Source organism: Thunnus albacares, chromosome 4 (genome assembly GCF_914725855.1).
Source record: "Thunnus albacares chromosome 4, fThuAlb1.1, whole genome shotgun sequence".
Classification (NCBI taxonomy): Eukaryota; Metazoa; Chordata; class Actinopteri; order Scombriformes; family Scombridae; genus Thunnus; species Thunnus albacares.
Genome location: NC_058109.1, coordinates 19531892 through 19556292, shown reverse-complemented (window position 1 = coordinate 19556292; position 24401 = coordinate 19531892). Strand labels below are relative to the sequence as shown.

General features: G+C 35.3%; 3 long non-coding RNA genes across 4 annotated transcripts; all 3 read left to right on the top strand.

The window, feature by feature from the left end:
* The first annotated feature begins 7134 nt into the window (after positions 1-7134).
* Positions 7135-9354, top strand: LOC122980092. Its single transcript, XR_006402994.1, has 4 exons — positions 7135-7186; positions 7739-7813; positions 7912-7986; positions 9291-9354. It is a non-coding gene; the product is annotated as an uncharacterized LOC122980092 (long non-coding RNA).
* An 824-nt stretch (positions 9355-10178) lies between these two features.
* Positions 10179-20989, top strand: LOC122981274. 2 transcript variants are annotated; one of them, XR_006403203.1, is made up of 8 exons: positions 10179-10198; positions 10699-10718; positions 10856-10872; positions 10997-11054; positions 20115-20133; positions 20634-20653; positions 20791-20807; positions 20932-20989. It is a non-coding gene; the product is annotated as an uncharacterized LOC122981274 (long non-coding RNA). The 2 variants fall into 2 exon arrangements; XR_006403204.1 differs by lacking the exons at positions 10179-10198; positions 10699-10718; positions 10856-10872; positions 10997-11054 and adding an exon at positions 19459-19544.
* Positions 20990-21784: 795 nt separating this feature from the next.
* LOC122980408 lies at positions 21785-22701 on the top strand. The gene is made up of 3 exons (XR_006403040.1): positions 21785-21802; positions 21934-21991; positions 22636-22701. It is a non-coding gene; the product is annotated as an uncharacterized LOC122980408 (long non-coding RNA).
* The last annotated feature ends 1700 nt before the right edge of the window (positions 22702-24401 follow it).

Below are 24401 nucleotides of genomic sequence, written 5' to 3'. Positions count from 1 at the left end.
TGTTTAGCTGCACGACCAGCAGCTTTACTGTTTTAGTTCACTGTCACTGCTCTCATAAGCAGCTGTTTTCAGTAAAAACAGTCTAAAAACACACTAGACACTACTCGCTCAGCACCAAACGACAGACAGATACTGTTGGGGACCAGCTGGTGAACATAGTCAAGCAATTAACAGCTAAAAAGCCAGATATTGCCCAGTTGGTAGAGCTCAAAAGAAAACAGAGCTCAGATACAATGAATTAAATTCACTAGGTGGCAAGAAACACAACTCAAAGCTGTGTGCGTTGGAGGGAGCACTAGCCGTAGTATCAGTATTGGAATATTGTCGACATGGCTCTGAATTGTCATGATTACCAGACACTGTGTGAATGGGTAAAATATAATTTCCTGTGTCCAGTATGTGGCACTGGAGATTGATTTTTAGAAATTGTGTATACATTTGATGAATTGGTCATTGTCATGTCATGAATAAATTTGGGACCGATCAGACACCTTCCTGATGGTATTGCATAATGGATAAGAATCTAAACATTTAGGGTGCCTAAAACTTTTGCACAGACCTGTAGATGTGTTCAGGCCTGGATTCGCAATTTAGCACCGCAAAAGTCTTTAGACGTAACCTACCAAATATGATGTTACTTGGGTTAAAGCTCTAGATGGAGTTCATCAAAGTACAACGCCTGTAAATGGTTAGATTCAAAATGGCTGACTTCTTATTGGACTTACCGTATAGCTCCAAGAGGCTTTTTTTTAAGTCTGGAGATGTTACATCTGCCTACCAAATTTCGTACATCTACATCAAAATTTAAAGGTGGGGGCTTTGACTTTGAAATTATCTAGGGGGCGCCCTCGAGCCATTTTACCACACCCAAACCCAAAACCTATATCAGATATCAAGTTAAGCAACTTCTGATGCATGTGCAAAGTTTCATGAGTTTTGGAGCACCCCTAGCACCTCAAAAATACTAAAAGTAATTAGGGGGCGCTATAGAGCCGAAATGCCACGCCCAAGCCCAATTGTGATAAAAATTGAAATATTTACTAGTTCAAACATAGGTGCAAAGTTTGGGGAGTTTTTCTGCATCCTATAGGTCTCAAACATGTTTGAAATGAAAATTGACACATAAAATCCAAAATGGCTGACTTTTTGCTGGGCAAATTTTGAAAAAAAAATCAGTTATGGCAAGAATGATGAGAGCAATGATTCCACTGAACTTCATGAACATCAAAGCAACTTTATCGCAACATGTCCCTTTGTTTGGGGGCACTATGAAGCCTGCTGGCCACACCTGAGTCCAGTCACTACAGAACTTTGCAATTTTCACCAGTACTGGCATGTGTGCATCCAAAGCCCCTCAAAAATGCAATGGCATACTAGAATAATAATAATCTCTACAAAAACAATAGGTTCCTTGCACTTTTAGGGAGATACAGGGCCATTAGGCCCCTGGCACTTTCATGCTTGGGCCCTAATGACATTGCTCTGTAACTAATTATTTGCTAACAATCTCGCCATATCATCTTAAAAGGTGATGATATGTCAATGTTGTGTTTATGATGTGCAAGTGGCACAAAAAACAAAAATTAAAAAATCATTTTTTTTCAATAGATTTCAAAAATCTGAAACCACCCTCATCTAGGTCGCCTCTAATTATTAATAAGAATAAAAACAGAACTTTCATAATTTCAAACATTACGTTAAGAGATTTATTATCATTTATTCTGGCTTGGCCTGCAGTAATCAGGAAATATTGTTTCCACTGATCACAGTTCATAGAAATTACTAAAAGGAACTCAATCTGACAAGACTGATCATTAAAGATTCCTGATCCTGATTATTGATTGCTTTTTGAGATATTATTTGTTTGTTTTTTTTATAGAAAAAGATTTGTACAACAGGTAAGAAATCTTTTTTTTAAAATCTTTTTAGAAAAAGCTGAGTGACTAAATATTTTCTTTTTTTTTTTTACCACTTTCATACAGACATTCAGCTTCATGTACTGTAGCTTCCTAGTGCAGCTTGTCCTCTCATTCAGCCACTGAGCAGAACCACTAGAACAGTGCCTTGCTCGAGGGAACCAAGACATTAGTTGTTGAATCAGTAGAGAGAGTTCATTCACTTTCTTAAATCCCATCAAACCCTCGGCTTTAAATTACTGACCACATAATTCACATAGGTGTTTTGGGAAATTAATATATTCCTCTGGATATTCTGTTCATTGTCCCACAATGTAGTGATTTCTGTTTTCTCATGTGATGAGAACAAACTCTTTATTAAAACTTGTTTCCCCCTTTATTTCTGTACAGGACACATGAAAAACTCACTGGTAATGTACATATTAAGTAGTCAGGCAACATTACTGTATATTCATAGATACTATAGGTATTTATATTTTTTGAGCTTTGTTTTGCCTTCTGTTGTAGATGACTTGGTGTCCATGAGAAATATTGACTGTGGTGAGAGAGAGGTAATTTCAGATGTAACATTTACATAATTGCAAGGCTCCTCAGGTTGATTTAATGTGTTCATGAATGTCTCTCACTTCTTCTGTTCTTACCAAACAAGTTACCTGCAGGTAATGCTGAAGCCTAGAGTATGATCAGCTCTGAACCTGGTGCTGACTGTCCTACTGGTGAGCTGCTTTTCTCTTTACACCAACCTGAATGTAGCATAATGGTCTTTTAAAGGACGGAGAACAGGTTTCTACTATATATTACTTACAGTAAATAACTTTCCCAATATATTTACTGTATTAGTTTTTTTCAAGGTGTCTTTTTAAAAATATACCAGATGGTATACACTGTAGTATGACTACCATTAATTAACAGTGTTGCTTTCCCACCTTTTTTCAACAAACAACAAACATAACAATACATTTTAGTATTAACACTTGCACTTTCCATAACATTTTACTTTGTTTTTGATACAGGCAGATATTGTATTTAATCACTGAAGACTCATTACAGGTGTATAAATTTAGGCAAGCAACAATTGTCAAATTCTTGACATAGATCAGGTGGTCTATAAGCTTTTTTATTTATAGAGGACCTACACATCTCACCTCTTTTATTTTTACAGACAGTAGAAAATAATAGTCTGTGGTTCTTTCTTATTTGCAGGTCCTGAAAAACCAAAAGGGTCGGAGCTTAAAAATGAGGCTGTAAGTCAGAGATGAGGCATAGTATTGAATATGTTTGCTGTATGGGTTCATGCTATAGAGTCCTTACAGTTGGTTTCTTTTTTCTCCCAGGACAAATACCATACGTACTCCACCATCTCTCAAGAGCCAGCTGCATCAGCCCTGAAGGATATGGTGTACAGCACCATACAGGCACATTGAAAGACAAACTTTCTATACTGTATAGAGAAAGAGAAAGTAGACAGTCTAAAGAACTATTTTTAAGGAACTTGTAAATGTGTCTTTTATACTGTATCTTGAAATTGATGTAGGTAATAGGGATGTGCAGAGAGCCCAGTATTTGCATTTGTATCTGTATTTGTTGAGGCAGCAAAATTATTTATATTTGTATTTGAATAAAAGTGGATATAAGTATAAAAATCCAGTTTTTGTTTTTGTTTTTATTACACTTTTAATTTTAGGATATTAAAGTGTTAAAGTGTTTAGGGTTGACTACTAAGCTAAAAACAAGTGCATCACAAATGCACAGACAGACTCTACTTATTTATACACCCATAACACGTGTAACACGTAGAGAAGAACTTCAAAGGCGATTATTGCTTTGCACTAATCTGGACTCCTGAGAGTAGGAGAGTCAATGCCAAGCAGAACAACTACCAAGCACACTCACTCCATTCTTAATGAAGCTTCAGACTGGGAGATGCAAGTGGACCTGAAAAGAAACATGTCTTCCCCGAAGAGGTGGCCACAACATTGCTTCGCCCAGATATGGTGCTCTTATCCAGCACCAAGGCAATCTTCCTGGTGGTACTCACAGTCCTATGAGAGGACAGTCTTGGTATCTCCCATGAGCTCAAGAAAGCCAAGTATCAGGAAATGATTGATGAAGCCCATGCAAAAGGCTGGCATGCAGCGCTTTCCGATTGAAGTCGGATGTAGAGGCTTTCCAGCAGCATCAGTGCATTACTTTCTCCAGAAAATACGGCTGTCACTTAAACAGCTGAAGAAAGCCATCAAGGACACAGGAGCAGCAGCTGAGATCTGCTCAAGGTGGCTGTGGCGTAGAAAGAGGAAACAGTTGGAACCCTTCTACTGGTGAAGGCTAGTTTGGCCTTTTGCTGCCCCACTCAGGTGAGGCGTACTGGTTTAGGGGTGAAATATTGGTCACCCTGAGATACCTGCTGAGGATGTAGAAGGGATCCCAAAATCAACTCTGTTTCTACCATAAGTCCACCAGTACCATACTACCTGAAGTTCAAGCAGTTCCTGCTTATGTCAAAGCGTCTCTGATGTTTAACTCACGTAAAAGGTGATGATATGTCAATGTTGCATTCACAACGTGTTTCTGCTGTCCCCCAGTGGCCAGATTATTAATTATTGCTGGTTTAAGACTGAAGTTGATTGGTTGTTGATGTGTTTTTATCATTACGTTACTTCAAAAACAACAAAAACAAGGCCATTAAATATGAAGTTTTTAAAGACCTGGTTTTGATATATGTGATGTATAGTATGTATTTATATCACCAGTCCTACCCAATTTAGCAAAAAAGAACAAGTGAAACAAACAATAAGGAAGACAATTAGAAAAGCAACAGAAATGATGAGCAACCTTTTACTTCTACCAGTTAAACAGCACTGTGGTAGATTTGATCTAAATATACAGCACCACACATACTGAGGGCTGTATAAATGATTTGGTCTGTGTTTCTGTGGCCTGTCTGTCAGTGTGATTCACTTCTGATGCTTGCTGTGGTTTTCCTGAGAGCAACTTCTGTAAAATGACATTCATGTCTGTCAAAGTCCATGTAGTCAGACACACAAGTGTAGTCGTTAAAGTATTGCTGGACGTTCACATTATTCTGCTTCATCATGGCTGGACACCTGCTGTTCATCATCCTTATATGTGAGTATACAAGAGGTTTATCTTGTAAAGCTCTTTCAAAGTTAATGTTGGCAAAAACACACTCATGTACATTTAATTCACAAGCAAGTGATTAACATGTAATGTTTGTATTGTTATCAGCATGTTTTATTATACTTTTCCATCAGTCTGAAGAAGTCAGGAATTTTAATTATAAGTTATTGATTAGTTATTATTTTGTCTGTTTTTCTTGTTAACATGTTGTTTCTCCAACAGATTCCTTTCATGAGATGAAAGCACAAGGTCAGTCCTGAGTTTGACATTAGTTCATAAACAGCTGCACTGTCATCACAACTTGAACAGTTTATTACAGTCTGCAGTTAATTTGATTTGATAATTTGTGTACATGGACGCAGAGTACATTTTCTCTACTTCCTATACAGTACATTAAATCACAATTTCTCATTAGGAATTTCACCACATTAATGCAACAATTCAGTATTTGATGTGATAACATATTTCTTCCTCTAAATTTTCAGCATCTCTTCCACCTAAACTAACAGTGAATCCACCGGTGATCAAAGAGACAGACTCAGTCACACTGAACTGTCAGGCTCCAGCATCAGTGTCTGTGACTGAGTGTTTTTTCCGCACAAATGGAAAACCTGCCAAAAGTTTCTCTTGTCTGAAGACTCTGACAGGGACTGAGCTGCTTGAGATAACAAATCAAAGTCCACCCGCTGAGGTTAAAGTGACATGTTTTTACCTTATGGCTTATCCATCTCCAGACAGTGATGTGTCCTCTATCAGCATTCAACGTGAGTATTCATAAATTTAGAAATAAAAAATTGCATTTTAAATAAATGTGATTTTTAGTTATTTAATCCAACATATGCTTAAAATTTCAGCATCTTTTCGTCCTAAACTGACAGTGAATCCACCGCTGATCACAGAGACAGACTCAGTCACACTGCACTGTCAGAGTCCACCATCAGTGCTTGTGTCTCAGTGTTATTTCTACACTTGGAGTGGAGGAAGTGGAGGAACTATCAGTGTCCTGTCTTGTCTGCAGACACTGACAGGGACTGAACTGCTGAAGATGGCACATCAGAGTTCACCTGCTGAGGTTGAAGTGAAATGTTTTTACGCTGGAAAGTTGGGAGACACATATTCTCAGTCTCCACACAGTGACTCATCCTCCATCACCATACAGAGTGAGTGACTGTTACTTCTTATCTACTGATATTATTATATCTTGATAGTGTCAGCACAGGATATGTGGCTTGGTGTTATATTTCAGGTGTAAATTTGATTTTGAGTAATGACAAAATTGATTACACTTTGTATTATATATTACAAATATCAGATACACTGAATTATTATTTTAGCTAGTTGTTAAGCATTATAAGTGTTGTATTGTATGAGTGTAGGACATCTATAAATACATGTACAGCTTACTGTGTACTTGATTGCAAAGTGGCACATTATAGCTTTGACTTTTAATTATTTTATTAATCTTTCTGATAGGTCAGAAACCACAGATGAGTTACCAGCATGTTGATGGTGACTCTGTTCTCTTCATTTGCTCGCTGCCTGGATCTGCTAATCATGATACGAGATGTAACCTGTACTTTGGAGAAGCAAGTCATCCAGTAAACACGACAACCATCCGGAGGGAAACAACCTCAACAAACCGGAAGTTCTGCCAGTTTACTGTCTCAATAGATGATTTGTTGAAACATCTACGTTCTGTTCTGAGAAAGGATGCCAGCTGTGATTACACCTTGGGAAGTGAACTCAACTCTTTGTCTCCTCGTAGTGACGGAATCAGCTTGACTGGTAAGTCAGAGATGACATGAATACATGCTACACTGCTACAACACATCCATTTAAAAGTCAAAAACATACATATCAATGCATACACATCACAATTCATCATTTTTTACATCACAATTGTAAAAAAAACCCAAACAAACAAACTAGTTCTAGTTCTGTGAAAATAACAGCTCAAGTACACAAATAATTACGCTGTTTCACACAGTTGTCCACACATGAGACTGACAGGGCTAAATCTACCTTCCTTTCCTCTTTTATTGTAGATATTGTGGACAATAAAATCAGACAACTTGACTCTAGACAAGAGTCAAGCAAGACGCAGACAACGCCAACACTTACTATGACCACAGGTAGGTCAGCTGCAATATCACAAATCACTCTATCACTATATTTGTTATTTTTAATAGTTTTAATCATTGCAGCATTTTACAATAAATAATTACTATGAAATAGTGCTGTCAAACTGTAACTGACTGTCATCAATACTGAGTATGCAGTGGACATTCCTTCAAGATTATAGTGACAAGAAAAAAATGTTACTCACGCAGAAGTCAATATTTTAAATGATGTAGATTTGGACATTTTCATTTTTTGAATTGTGCTGTATTACTGTAAATACACATATTGAACTCAAGAGTCTGACTTTACACAACAGTACATCCTACATTCCTGCCAGACAAAATGATTGATTATACTTCACTACGTTAGTTTACTTCAAACACTCGATGTTAAGATCACTTTAAAGTTCACAATCATCTAAAATACATTTGGCCTTCAGTAATAGTAAATTAGTGTTAATGGAAAGCATATGACATTACATAAACTACAACTTACACTGATGTACAGTAACAGATTTCAATATGTTGTTGAATATTTTCACATGTACTTTTCTTAATTACCAGGTCAGACTGTTGGTAAGCTGACTAACACTGGTAGTTCAACCTCTACATCCCTCTCACCTGTGAAAACGACCTCAGGTGGCACAATTACTCAGGTTCTTAATGATCCATGTTGACTTCTCAGAACATATTGTGATTTTTGTCATTTTTAATTTTGATGTTTTTGTGTGTTCAAGGAACGTTTACTGGTATAACTATGACCTCTCCTGACGCAGCTCTTACGAATCAAGCATCTAATGATGAAATAACAGGTAGACTTACTTTTTAATTACTGCAAAAAAATGCTAAAATGCCTTACTGTGTAAGTCTTTAAATGCCTTCAACTATGTACTTTTATGTCCATCTGTTCTTGTTCATTGTATTCCCACTGAAAACAGTTTCAGGTGATCAATAAGATTTTAATTTCTTACACCATCGTAATAAGAATAAGAAATTGTTAACATAGTTAAATTAAAGTATTTTTTAAGTATTTTCCTCAAAGGAGTAGGTTTGGTTTTAATTTTGGTGAACATTTTTTGTCCAATAGCCAAAATAAACTTTTTTCTTATGTGCACTTCTGTCATATGCAAACATACACACAAAAACTTTTCTATATTGACCACGTATTTGCTAATATAACTCGCCTAAAACAGGACATCTATCATATTTTTTTCTCTGATTCTAAACAAATATTTACTATTTAATTTTATTAATAAAAATGGAGACTAAAATTAATATTTAAAATTGACTCACTATAAAAACCTGTAGGTAATGTGCTGCTCTCTTCAACTAAGTCATCTTCAAACCTCACCTGAGATTCAGTAGCTCTGTAGTTTGTTGATTTTGGGCACAAATTAAGTTTCCTGCAACTAAAAAAATATTGCTTTGATTACAGAACTTTCTTATTAAATCAGTGGTTACTGACAGTTTGGTTCTTCTTTAAAAAGGACTGTCCGTACGGCCATGATTTTTCTTGTATGCAATTAAAACATTTAGCAACAGCCAAAGCTATACAAACAGTAGCTCACACATACTGTGTTTCAGTCATGTCATGTTCTTTGTGCAAAATGTGAATAAAATGAAAAAAACAAAAACAAAAAAAACATTATATATTAAAAAATTACTTGCATACTGGCAAGGATGCCTGATATTCATTGGTTAGTCAGAGAAGAATTATGTGAATCAAATCAGTGGGCCTGTGCCTTCAGTCTGAACATTTCATAATTTATCTTGAGAATTAGTTTGAAGGGCTTTTCACACTGCACTTAGCCCACAGCTAAAATAATTCTTAGAGCATTTTTAGCCCCAGGCTAAAAAAACTTTCACACTTGCACAACAACGGGCTAACCCGACTTTGGCCTTGACACTACTGTACGTTTCTGTTTTCTGCTGGGTTTAAGTATTATGGAGGCTATTGGTCTGCAGTGTCACAGTGAAATAAGCTGTATTTCATAATTACAATGGTTAATATATCCTTAACCTGAATCGAAATGATTCATCATGTTTACAACTTTATTCACATTATATTCTTTTAGTTGCAATGACACTTGTTTGTGGTCTTTGTTGTTCCAAAAAGAAACGTTGATATGGAAGTTTGCTGGTTTTGGAGTAACTGTAGGTGTCATCTTGCTGGGATTTGCACTTCTCCACAATCAAAGCAGAATTGGTAAGACTTTAAAATTTTTAACCTAACAGAGTTTATTTCAGTGATTTGAACAAATCTGTTCAAGATGTGATGTGAGGTTTTTTAGCTTGGAGATATGTCATTCAGTGTTGCTCAAGTTAGAACTTGCTGATTTAAATCACATTATCTTTTCCTCGTCTCATTTAACCAGTTTTTCTAATAATACTGAAATAAAAATATTGGCTTGAATAGTCATAGTCATTCCAATCACAGTTGAAAAAAACAAGGTACATGGGATAAGCTGGAATACATATGTGCTTTATTCTTATTGTAAAACCTGACGGCAGTTGTAGGAAATCTTTGAAGTGGCTTCACATTTCCTTTAAAGAAGTTTAGTTCTTGTTAGTAAAACATAAAGAAGTGACTTGTATTCAACATTTGCATTTTATTAGAGATTATTACAGTTTCACAATGTCAAGTTAAGCAACTCCATTTTCAATCATACAGCCCAATATCACAAATGACAAATTAGCCTCAGGGGGCTTTTACAATTTGTACAGCAATACAACATCTTCTTTCCTCAGACCTTCGATTCAGATACAGAAAAACACAAACCCCCAAAAGACCCTTTAATGGGGAAAAAACTGAAGAAACCTCAGAAAGAGCAACAGAGGAGGGATTCCTCCTCCAGGACAGACAGACATGCAACAGATGTTTTGTGTGGAGAATAGACCAAGATAATAACATTAAAATATGGAAAAACAGGATGACAGAATTATAGATAAACTGATAACATATATTTCAATGATCAGATTTTGATGATTTTTTTTGCTTTTTCTAGAAAAATGTGCTTTCAAGAGGTAAGAAACTTTGTCTCTTAAACATTCCCAGGTTAAACCAAGTTGGTGTCATCTTCTTTATCATTGTTGCCCAGTTTTAAATTCATAGTTTCAGACATTCATTGAGAGGATTATGTACCTCTTATAACAAAACCGACCGGGCTCTCAGTTAATCAGACTAGCAGTGATGGTTATGCTGGTAAAACTAACACCCCCAGCACATTGAAAACATACGTTGTAGTAAACAGATGTCTGAACTGTCAGGATTGAAAGGATGTCCTGTAGACTTGTATGAATGAGACTGGATATTACTAGTCAGCTGATAAATCATCAGATGATTTATAATTAAGTCAGGATGTGATGAATGAAATACTGATAGCTGTTCAGGTATTCAGAGATGTTTGGGAAAACCAACACAATAACACAAACTATATTTATTTGGATTTTACATTCTTCGTTTATATAACTGTTTTTCTCTGTAATGACACTAACAAAAAACTTTTTCTATTATTTTCATTTAGACCAAAAGCCATCATCACTGGTAAATCAAAGTATTTCTTCCTCTTTTGCATTCGCTGTAATGATCATGTCAATGCAATTGATCAGTGTTATACCTGTATATTTTACTTGCACCTGTTTGTTAAAGTGTACTAAGGAGTGCTTTGGTTTCTGTTTCAGATTACAGGGATTATATGGTAAGTCTCAACAGTGGATGGGGATTTGAAAACTTCTGTTTCTGCTAAGAGGTTTTCCTTCATGACCATGGTGTCTTACATGAGGTTACTCTCTCTCTCCCTCTCCTTTATCATTTCAATTAAGAACTTGCAGGCTGGTTATGATGAAACCTACAGTATCGTCATCTATAAATGCAATATTGGTGAGCTGATTTTCTCTTTCTCTTAACTTGAATGAAGTATAAGGTTCTAAAATGTTGGGGAATAGTTTTAATGGATTACTTAAGCATGACCACTATGGTCAAATTAAATTAAGAAATACCTGGAAAATACTGCATGTACTGTTTATTTGGTAAACCTGAGATTGAAGAATTATTGTTACTTTTACCAATGGGGATTTCATTTTTTTGAGAGTTACCTAGAAGATTATAAATGGATTCTAATGTTAATAGATTGGTCATGGAAGCAATATATAATTAACTTTTCATATCAAACACTTAAAAGTGACTGTTGCAATGGTTATGGATTTTATTAAAATGCCAATGAATGGATACATGTAAAAGCTTTATTTAGGTTATTATTTTAGGTTTACATAACAGATGACATGAAGGTTGTTGTACAGAGATAGATGATTGTAAAGAACATTGAACAAATATAATATTAGCCACTTGGTGGCCCCAGTGCTTAAAATTTGCTAGAATTAAAACAAGTATAATTTCCATTTCAGGAGCAGTCATGAAAATGTGTGAATATGTGTTGTTATTGTGGCATGACAGATATTCAACATCTGCAACTTTTAAATCTCAATAAATAATCAAAGTTCACTGAGAAGAATTAAGTCACATCTGTTTCTTTCTTTTCACAGAATAAATACCAAAAACTGAACCTTAGAGGAGTGAGCTGCATCTCACCAGGGCGATACAGTGTACAGCTCTCTAAAGCCATTTTGAATTTCAAGTGTTGTTTTTCTTGCATCTTTATTTTCATTTTGCTTTCTTACAATGTTTACACTGTTTACATTTTTTTTTAGAACGGTGTAATGCCTTTGTTGAATTTTACTGAATGGATAGAAAATTGCTTTAAATAATAAAAACATTATACACAACTATTAAAAAGAAGTCCCATTTATTTCAAAAGTTGAAGTTCAGGTTCATGTTTATTCATAAAGCTCTAGACACAAAACAAGTTTCTACAAAGTGCTTTACACAAGAGGAGTGATAAACAAATGTACTTTTTATGTAAACAAATACAACACACATACACAGAAAACAGTAAAAACCAACAAAACAAGATTTAACCTACAGTAACACAAAGAGATAAAAACAATCACAGCTGTTTAGTGAAGTTATTTCCTTGTATACAGTATACCTTGTATAATAAGAAAATACATTTTAAACACACACACACACACACAAACACCAAAGAGAAGTGAAACTGAGACGCTGCTCATCAGTAGTTCTGCCCATCTCTGTTTAAAAGTCACTCTGTGACAAACAACCAGAAAGCAAAAGAAATGAGGTTAGCCACCGATGTGGTAGATTAATTAAATAAAACACGTAGTTAGTTCTTTGAAAAGGATGTTTGGTGTGTGTATTTCCATGGCCTGTTTAATGGTGTGATTCACCTTTGATGCCCGCTGTGGTTTTCCGGAGAGCGAGTTCTGCAAAATGACATTTCAGTATGTGAAAGTCTAACCATAGACACAAGTGTAGTCTTTAAAAGAGTCCTGGTCAGTCTTAATCTTCAGCTTCATCATGGCAGGATGCCTGTTGTTTGTCATCTTCATGCGTAAGTTAAACCCTCTATTGATTCATCATTAATATACAAACCAATGCAGGTTCACCTTGCAAACACTGGTTAATTCTTTAGATTACAGCCCACAGCGTACGGTGTAATTATTCCCAATTTACAGTGTAATTTTTGGTCCTAACTAGGTGAGAAGAAGAGAAGAAGATCATACATACCTCGTAATATTAAAATAGATACCTGTCAGTTTAAAAACTACCTACGTTATAAATTCTTTTTAAATTCCCAGATTGTTACCACCTTTAATTGTTAACTTCACATCTTGTTCTCTTGTACCTTCATCAATATATACTGTGCTGGTACACCATCAGCACAAACAATTACACTGTAAATTGGGAATCGATTAATCTAAAGCATAACCCAATCATGAAATCAATATGCATCGTATGTATATTAATATGTATCAGCATGTTAATATACCACAGCATGCCTACCTCTGATTGATAGAATTACACATTAGGTAAAGTTTTAATCCGTCTACATCTTGTTGAAGTTCTTAATGTGTTATTATTGCATTTATTTACCTTGTTCACACATTGTTTTTCCAACAGATTGTTTTCATGAAATCCAAGCACAAGGTCAGTCTATGAACTATTGTCTTTCATGTCCTGCTGTACTGTTGTCACTGTATGGGAAGTTTATTAGGGCCTGAGCACCAAAGGAGCGAAGACCCTATTGTATTTCGTATGTTTGTTTCTTTCTTCTTCTTATTAGGGCCTGAGCCTCAAAGGGGCGAAGACCCTATTGTATTTCGTTTGTTTGTTTCTTTCTTCTTCTTCTCATTCTTTCTTTATTAATCCACCACTTCAACCCTTAATTTGACCCCCTACACATGCTCAAAAACTCACTAAATTTGGCACGCACATCAGGTCTGGTGAAAAATTTGATAAAATGTAAAAATTATCCCCCAAAGTGCCTAAATGTGATCTATAGCGCCACCTATGTATCTAATATGGCTGCCACGGCCCGTAGGAATGTCGTAGAGAGATCGAACCAAAACTCAATTATTCATCTCATCAAGACCTACAAATCATATGCTGACATCCCTGACCTAAATCCAACAGGAAGTCCGCAATATGCGCATCAAAGTACGACTTTGCGCCAATTTTGGACCCCCAAGAAACCCTATCTCCTCCTGGGGCGTTAATGGTATTGGCTTCAAACTTGAATGACTTATGACACTGTGCTGAACAAAAGTTGTTAAAAACTTTGTAATAAGTTGTAGTGCCACATCACACCCTACAATGTAAACCAATGGGGAGGCAATCTCTAGGCATGGACTTTGTATCAAACAAATGGCTCTGATGTCTAAACTATAAGTCTGACCACTTTGAAACCTGTATCAATGGATTTCCTTTATTAGGGCCCGAGCACCTAGCGGTTCGCTCACACTCTCCATTCAAATATATGAGTATTTTTCTGTGTCCAGCTGCAGTTACTTATTGTCTCTACACATCTGACAGCAGTGTTCGATGCTTACTTTTTTGTCGAGGAGTACATGTGTTCCTAAATATAAAAAATTAGGAGCACACAGAAATTTAGGGGCACACTGAAAACTGAAACAATCAAAACTTATGCTCTCTTTAGGGGTGCTTGATTATGGCAAAAAGCATAATCACAATTATTTTTGCTCAATATTGACATCACGGTTTTTTAACATGATTACTTTTTGACTTTCATTTTTGGCGATTGCCGATATATGCACATATTTTTTCCCACTTTGCTGATGCAACTATTACACATGCAAGCATAGATTGTACTAAGTATGATCAAAAAAGACAATATATGATGGAAGAACTCAGGAAGACTAGAGTTCTGGATCTCAGCATTAAAACTTTAATGAACCTGCCAAGTGGGTGGAGTAGCAGTTTTGGGTTTTTTTTGAGTTTATTAGACAGACAGGATTGATGTGTAGGATTTAATATTTGGTCCACAGTCCGGACCACAGGGTGGCGGTAATGTGCGTAATATGCTATAATTTAGCTATTGTTGGAGCGTGTGGCCGTGGCGTGGCGTTGAGTTTTGATGTTTCGCCATGACAGAGGAAATTGTTGTAACTTTAGTCTAAATGCTCCAGTCTGCCCCAAACTTTGCGTGTTTGATAAGAGTCCCGGTCTGAACACGTCCACATGACAATATTCCATGAATGATGCAAACTGGCTGAATAGCGCCCCCTACAAAAATGCAGCAAAGGAGCCCCAGCAGCGGGCAAAACAGTGGACAAAGGAAGTGATGTTTATCTCCTTCTTGCACTGTCTGAAAACAGCCCGGGTCTGAAGACATCTACATGCCCGTGATAGAAGCCCTTCGACTGTGCCGCGGCCAAACGTGCGCAAGGGCACGAAGGCCCGTTCAACGCTGCTTGCAGCTTTAATTAATTTGAGGTTTTTTTTACACAAATTAATGCAACTATTACGTATTTGATAAACATATGTTTACCTTTACATTTTCAGCTCATCTTCCACCTAAACTAACAGTGAATCCACCGCTGATCACAGAGACAGACTCAGTCACACTGAACTGTCAGACTCCAGCATCAGTGTCTGTGTTTCAGTGTTATTTCTACACTTTAAGTGGAGGAACCGACAGAGTCCTCCCTTGTGTGAAGACACTGACAGGGACTGAACTGCTGCAGATGGCGCATCAGAGATCACCTGCTGAGATTAAAGTGAAATGTTATTACACTGTAAAGACTGGAGATATAAATTCTCCATCTCCACACAGTGACACAACCTCCATCACCATACAAAGTGAGTAATTATACTGCTATGCTATTTAGTTAATGCAGTATCAGCAGAAACACTGCAGCATTCAACAGTGGGGTCAAGTGGCATTAGTTTTTTTTAAATATTTTTTTTTTAAATGTTTACATGGATTTACTATTCGATATATGCAATGGAGGTGTTTCTTTATTGCAAGTGTCACAGTGCAGGTAGTAGGCTTCTGGTAAATGATTTGCTGTCAGGTCCAGAAGATTTAATTACCACTGAACTTCATGTCTGTACCAGCTGCTAGCATGCAGGCCTTACATGAACCCTGGTGAGCTTGACACACTTTGAGCATGTGCTCTACTCGTCCCTGACAGTATTGTTCACTCACCTGGTTGGTTGGAGCTGAACCGGCGTCCTCCTCGTTCTGTCAATTGTGCACTTAAGCTTGGTGTTGGTTTCAGTTCATTTAAACAAATAAGACCATCCTCCCAAGAAAAACAACAAAATCTGTCTTTTAAGCAAGTTCCCCAAAACGCCATATCAATTAACAAAGTATCTAAAGGCCATAGTAATTATCACAGAAGCAAAGGAAGAAATATGGTAATGTTATTATAGAGCAACAAAGTCCACATAGTGAGAAGGAGGGTGGGATGGATGGGTCAACAAAATAAGACCTGCTTAGATATCAGGCTGTGTGAGATCAACCTTCTTGAGGTTGGCAAACAAAACACAGATGACAACCTGTGATCATGACACTTGAAAAATGCAATTACTTAATTAAATTAAAATGTGTTTACTTCAACATTTTCAGCACTTCTTCCACCTAAACTGACAGTGAATCCACCGGGGATCACAGAGACAGACTCAGTCACACTGAACTGTCAGACTCCACCATCAGTGTCTGTGTCTCAGTGTTATTTCTACACTTTAAGTACAGGAACTGTCAGAGTCCCCTCTTGTGTGAAGACACTGACAGGGACTGAACTGCTGCAGATGGCACATCAGAGATCACCTGCTGAGATTAAAGTGAAATGTTTTTACACTGTAACACGTGGAGAGACAAAGTCTACATCTCCCCACAGTGACACGTCCTCCGTTGCTATAAAATGTGAGTGAACATTAATGCTGTGGACTTATACTTAGATATTTTTATATCATGTTATATTGTCATTACAAACAACAAAGTGGCTCTCAATTTGGGGGGTTGGGTCTTTACAGGAAGTGTGAGAAGATATTATATGTGCATCAGATTTAATCTTTTTAAAAACATAATTCATGTAATGAGCTCAGGCTCAGTGCATCCTCTTCCATTATAAATGTATTATTAGAAATGTTTTCAAATAAATGCAATTTTCAGTTATTGAATGCTTAAATTTTCAGCATCTGTCCCACCTAAACTGACAGTGAATCCACCGGTGATCACAGAGACAGACTCAGTCACACTGAACTGTCAGAGTCCAGCATCAGTGTCTGTGTCTCAGTGTTATTTCTACACTTTAAGTGGAGGAACTGTCAGAGTCCTCCCTTGTCTGCAGACACTGACAGGGATTGAACTGCTGCAGATGGCACATCGGAGATCACCTGCTGAGGTTGAAGTAAAATGTTTTTACACTGTAAAGATTGGAGATATAAATTCTCCATCTCCACACAGTGACACAACCTCCATCACCATACAAAGTGAATGAATATTATTCCCATCACCTGATATTATTATATCTAATAAAGTGATAAAGTATCAGCACATAATAACAACAGTGTGATGTAAAGTTTCACTTGTGATTTCTTTGTAGGTGCGGCAGAAAACAACAACAGAAAAACTGATTTAACAACCTCCATTTCCATTACAAAGTCACCTGTGGGCGGAGATGATAAAGGTATTCTTTTTGTTTGAGAAAATGTTTTCTAGGTAATGATAGATCAAATTACACTGTCTTTGTATTACATATCACACATTGAACTCAGATGATACATAAATATTAATTTTAGCAATTTGAATGTTACAAATAGCACAAATATGGATTGATGTGACAGATTATATTTGATTTATTTTCTTTTAAAATCACCAGGAGTATGCTATGAATCTGAAATGTGATCAAGTTTTGAAAGGTCTTTCTATCATTATTCTTCAGGTCTGAATGTTAACAGTGCTTCCACTTCTGTAACTCCTGTAAAACTAGCATCAGGTAATGAAATTACAGGCATATGTCTTAATGGATGATTTAAACACAAAATGTATATATTTCGTATTGAAAATACTGTATTTAAATTATTATTTATTTTTATTCACCAGGTCAGACTGTTTTGAAAACAACATCAGGTGACAATTACTTTCTCTGACCTTTTTGAAAATGTTGAAATATGTGTCATTTTTAATATCTGTGTTATTGTTATTTTCAAGAAACAGTTACTGATTAATCTCAGTACAAAAGGTAGTGTGACAACTGCTGTTGAAACTATGATAAGCCCCAAAAATGCTAAGACGCATTGCTGTGAATGTTTTTAACGTGTCTGACTATTTATTCATAAATACATAAATACAAAAACACATTTAAAAAGTGTCCAAAAAGCAGCCAGGCCTCTGGTGGATAAAATCGTTCAAGAGAGCAGACTGGAAGTTACGATATTACTGTATATTTGGTAATATATAGCGATATATCATACTAAGTAGTTACTAAGTAATTCCTGATTACTTCATTATTATTTTTGCCCTGCTTTGGTTTAACACAGGAATGTTTTTGGTCTGAATGTCCACTAAAGCATCAGCCTACAAAACAACAGCAAGTAGCTACTTAGTTTTTACTGGGAAATTCACAATTGGTTTCCTTAATTACAAATCAGAAACAGCAGGATTCTCTGATGCTAAAAAGTCATCTTGTTTGCAGTTATAAACATTAGTAAGTCATTGTTCATTGTATTCCCACTGAAACCAGTTTCAGGTGAGCAATAAGATTTTAATTTCTTACACCATCGTAATAAGAATAAGAAATTGTTAACATAGTTTAATTAAAGTATTTTTTAAGTATTTTCCTCAGAGGCGTAGATTTGGTTTTAATTTTGGTGAACATTTTTTGTCCAATAGCCAAAATAAACTTTTTTCCTATGTGCACTTCTTTCATATGCAAACATACACACATGTATTTGCTAATATGACTCACCTAAAACAGGACGTCTATCATATTTTCTAAACAAATATTTACTATTTAATTTTATTAATAAAAATGGAGCCTAAAATTAATATCTAAAATTGACACATTATAAAAACCTGTAGGTAAAGTGCTGCTCTCTTCAACTAAGTCATCTTCAAACCTCACCTGAGATTCAGTAGCTCTGTAGTTTGTTGATTTTGGGCACAAATTAAGTTTCCTGCAACTAAAAAAATATTGCTTTGATTACAGAACTTTCTTATTAAATCAGTGGTTACTGACAGTTTGGTTCTTCTTTAAAAAGGACTGTCTGTACGGCCTTGATTTTTCTTGTACGCAATTAAAACATTTAGTAACAGCCAAAGCTATACAAACAGTAGCTCACACATACTGTGTTTCAGTCATGTCATGTTCTTTGTGCAAAATGTGAATAAAATGAAAAAAAAAAACAACAAAAAAAACCATTATATTAAATATATTAAAAAATTACTTGCATACTGGCAAGGATGCCTTATATTCATTGGTTAGTCAGAGAAGAAATTATGTGAATCAAATCAGTGGGCCTGTGCCTTCAGTCTGAACATTTCATAATTTATCTTGAGAATTAGTTTGAAGGGCTTTTCACACTGCACTTAGCCCACAGCTAAAATAATTCTTAGAGCATTTTTAGCCCCAGGCTAAAAAAACTTTCACACTTGCACAACAACGGGCTAACCCGACTTTGGCCTTGACACTACTGTACGTTTCTGTTTTCTGCTGGGTTTAAGTATTATGGAGGCTATTGGTCTGCAGTGTCACAGTGAAACAAGCTGTATTTCATAATTACGATGGTTAATATATCCTTAACCTGAATCGAAATGATTCATCATGTTTACAACTTTATTCACATTATATTCTTTTAGTTGCAATGACACTTGTTTGTGGTCTTTGTTGTTCCAAAAAGAAACGTTGATATGGAAGTTTGCTGGTTTTGGAGTAACTGTAGGTGTCATCTTGCTGGGATTTGCACTTCTCTACAATCAAAGCAGAATTGGTAAGACTTTAAAATTTTTACCCCAACAAAGTTTATTTCAGTGATTTGAACAAATCTGTTCAAGATGTGATGCAGTTGTAGGAAATCTTTGAAGTGGCTTCACATTTCCTCTAAAGGAAGTTTAGTTCTTGTTAGTAAAACATAAAGAAGTGACTTGTATTCAACATTTGCATTTTATTAGAGATTATTAGAGTTTCACAATGTCAAGTTAAGCAAGTCCATTTTCATTCATACAGCCCAATGTCACAAATGACAAATTAGCCTCAGGGGGCTTTTACAATTTGTACAGCAATACAACATCTTCTTTCCTCAGACCTTCGATTCAGATAAAGAAAAACACAAACCCCCAAAAGACCCTTTAATGGGGAAAAAACTGAAGAAACCTCAGAAAGAGCAACAGAGGAGGGATTCCTCCTCCAGGACGGACAGACACGCAACAGATGTTTTGTGTGGAGAATAGATCAAGATAATAACATTAAAATATGGAAAAACAGGATGACAGAATTATAGATAAACTGATAACATATATTTCAATAATCAGATTTTGATGATTTTTTTTGCTTTTTCTAGAAAAATGTGCTTTCAAGAGGTAAGAAACTTTGTCTCTTAAACATTCCCAGGTTAAACCAAGTTGGTGTCATCTTCTTTATCATTGTTGCCCAGTTTTAAATTCATAGTTTCAGACATTCATTGAGAGGATTATGTACCTCTTATAACAAAACCGATTGGGCTCTCAGTTAATCAGACTAGCAGTGATGGTTATACTGGTAAAACTAACACCCCCAGCACATTGAAAACATACGTTGTAGTAAACAGATGTCTGAGCTGTCAGGATTGAAAGGATGTCCTGTAGACTTGTATGAATGAGACTGGATATTACTAGTCAGCTGATAAATCATCAGATGATTTATAATTAAGTCAGGATGTGATGAATGAAATACTGATAGCTGTTCAGGTTTTCAGAGATGTTTGGGAAAACCAACACAATAACACAAACTATATTTATTTGGATTTTACATTCTTCGTTTATATAACTGTTTTTCTCCGTAATGACTCTAACAAAAAACTTTTTCTATTATTTTCATTTAGACCAAAAGCCATCATCACTGGTAAATCAAAGTATTTCTTCCTCTTTTGCATTCGCTGTAATGATCATGTCAATGCAATTGATCAGTGTTATACCTGTATATTTTATTTGCACCTGTTTGTTAAAGTGTACTAAGGAGTGCTTTGGTTTCTGTTTCAGATTACAGGGATTATATGGTAAATCTCAACAGTGGATGGGGATTTGAAAACTTCTTTTTCTTCCAAGAGGTTTTCCTTCATGACCATGGTGTCTTACATGAGGTTACTCTCTCTCTCCCTCTCCTTTATCATTTCAATTAAGAACTTGCAGGCTGGTTATGATGAAACCTACAGTATCGTCATCTATAAATGCAATATTGGTGAGCTGATTTTCTTTTTCTCTTAACTTGAATGAAGTATAAGGTTCTAAAATGTTGGGGAATAGTTTTAATGGATTACTTAAGCATGACCACTATGGTCAAATTAAATTAAGAAATACCTTGAAAATACTGCATGTACTGTTTATTTGGTAAACCTGAGATTGAAGAATTATTGTTACTTTTACCAATGGGGATTTCATTTTTTGAGAGTTACCTAGAAGATTATAAATGGATTCTAATGTTAATAGATTGGTCATGGAAGCAATATATAATTAACTTTTCATATCAAACACTTAAAAGTGACTGTTGCAATGGTTATGGATTTTATTAAAATGCCAATGAATGGATACATGTAAAAGCTTTATTTAGGTTATTATTTTAGGTTTACATAACAGATGACATGAAGGTTGTTGTGCAGAGATAGATGATTGTAAAGAACATTTAACAAATATAATATGAGCCACTTGGTGGCCCAAGTGCTTAAAATTTGCTAGAATTAAAACAAGTATAATTAACATTTCAGGAGCAGTCATGAAAATGTGTGAATTCTATAAGTTGTTATTGTGGCATGACAGATATTCAACATTTGCAACTTTTAAATCTCAATAAATGAGAAAGGTTCACTGAGAAGAATTAAGTCATGTCTGTTTCTTTCTTTTCACAGAATAAATACCGAAAACTCATTTGCATTCGCTGTAATGATCATGTCAATGCAATTGATCAGTGTTATACATGTGTATTTTATTTGCACCTGTTTGTTAAAGTGTACTAAGGAGTGTTTTGGTTTCTGTTTCAGATTACAGGGATTATATGGTAAGTCTCAACAGTGGATGGGGATTTGAAAACTTCTGTTTCTGCTAAGAGGTTTTCCTTCATGACTTGTCTTAGTCATGTCTTACATGAGGTTACTCTCTCTCTCCCTCTTCTTTATCATTTCAATTAAGAACTTGCAGGCTGGTTATGATGAAACCTACAGTATGGTCATCTATAAATGCAATATTGGTGAGCTGATTTTCTCTTTCTCTTAACTTGAATGAAGTATAAGGTTCTAAAATGTTGGGGAATAGTTTTAATGGATTACTTAAGCATGACCACTATGGTCAAATTAAATTAATAAATACCTAGAAAATACTGCATGTACTGTTTATTTGGTAAACCTGAGATTGAAGAATTATTATCACTTTTACCAATGGGGATTTCATTTTTTTGAGAGTTACCTAGAAGATTATAAATGGATTCCGATGTTAATATATATAATATATATAATTAACTTTTCATATCAAACACCTAAAAGTGACTGTTGCAATGGTTATGGATTTTATTAAAATGCCAATGAATGGATACATGTAAAAGCTTTATTTAGGTTATTATTTTAGGTTTACATAACAGATGACATGAAGGTTGTTTTACAGGGATAGATGATTGTAAAGAACATTTAACAAATATAATATGAGCCAGTTGGTGGCCCCAGTGCTTAAAAGTTGCTAAACTAGAACAAGTATAATTTCTATTTCAGGAGCAGTCATGAAAATGTGTGAATTCTATAAGTTGTTACAGATATTCAGCACTTGCAACTTTTAAATCTCAATAAATGAGAAAGGTTCACTGAGAAGAATTAAGTCATGTCTGTTTCTTTCTTTTCACAGAATAAATACCGAAAACTGCACCTTAGAGGAGCGAGCTGCATCTCACCAGGGAGATACAGTGTACAGCTCTCTAAAGCCATTTTGAATTTCAAGTGTTGTTTTTCTTGCATCTTTATTTTCATTTTGCTTTCTTACAATGTTTACACTGTTTACATTTTTTTTTAGAACGGTGTAATGCCTTTGTTGAATTTTACTGAATGGATAGAAAATTAAGTTAGGTCAGAAGATAACATGAATCATGTGTCACAATGCTTTAAATAATAAAAACATTATACACAACTATTAAAAAGAAGTCCCATTCATTTCAAAAATTTAAGTTCAGGTTCATGTTTATTCATAAAGCTCTAGACACAAAACAAGTTTCTACAAAGTGCTTTACACAACAGGAGTGCCAAACAAATGTACTTTTTATGTAAACAAATACAAAACTAAACAAAACAAGAGTTAATCTACAATAACACAAAGACAAAAACAATCACAACTGAATTAATTATTTCAGTGTGTATACTTTGTATAATAAAATACATTTTTTTTAAAAACTTAAAAATATTAATTAAATCAATGTGGCACTTTACCTTCTTGATGTAAAACACAGTTTGTGCAGCATAATTTGGAGATATAAGGTAAAATGGGAAATAACTGATGATAAGTACTTAGTCTATCAATATTCCATGTGTGTGCGGAGAGGTGTCCCTGAAAAATAACAATTTCTAAAACTGTAAGTATTTTACACACACACTAAAAAAGGTGAAACTGAGATGCTGCATATCAGTAGTTCTGCCCCTCTCTGTCTAAAAGCTACTCTGAGAAAAACAACAAGAAAGCGAAAGAAATGAGGAACAAACTTACTCTGTCTTCTGAGGTTAGCCCCAATGTGGTAGATTAATCTAAATAAAACACATAGTTAGTTCTTTAAACAGGATGTTTGGTGTGTGTTTAATAGTGTGATTCACCTCTGATGTTCTCTGTGGTTTTCCTGAGAGCAAGTTCTGCAAAATGACATTTCAGTATGTGAAAGTAGTCAAGTGTAGTCTTTAAAGGAGTCCTGGTCAGCCTTAGTCTTCAGCTTCATCATGGCAGGACTCCTGTTGTTTGTCATCCTCATGCATAAGTTAAACTTTCTATTGATTCTTTCATCATTAATGCACAAACCAATGCAGGTTCACACTTGCAAACCCTGGTTAACTTTTTAGATTACAGCCTACAGTGTAATTATTCTAAACTTACAGTGTAATTTTTGGTACCAACTAAGTAAGAACAAGAGAACAAGTCATACAAACCTTGTAATATTAGAGTAGATACCTGTCAGTTAGAAAACTACCTACAGTGTAAATTCTTGAAGTTCTCAAATTGTTACCACTTTTACTCGTTAACTTGATGTTTTGTTCTCTTGTACCTACATCAGTATGTACTGTGCTGGTGTTAGGACTTGGTTACAGGTTTGGCTATCAGCAAGAATTAATGATCATCAAAGGTAATTATTAATTATTAAAATCAATAGAAATTATTAATAAGGATAAATAATAACAAGGCACCACCCTGAGGTCAGGGATAGATAGATAGCCAATCGATTGATACAGTCTCTAAATTCACTAAACTATTAATCTGGAACTGTGATTAATAATTAATATAATAACTATAACCAAAATTACCATAAGGTTGAAGGTTAAGGTTTAAAGATTTTGGAGTTCTTTGCAGAGGTTGGCAAAATTCACTCTTGTGCAACATTAAACAGACAGCATGTATATCCAAAAGCATTTTTTTTT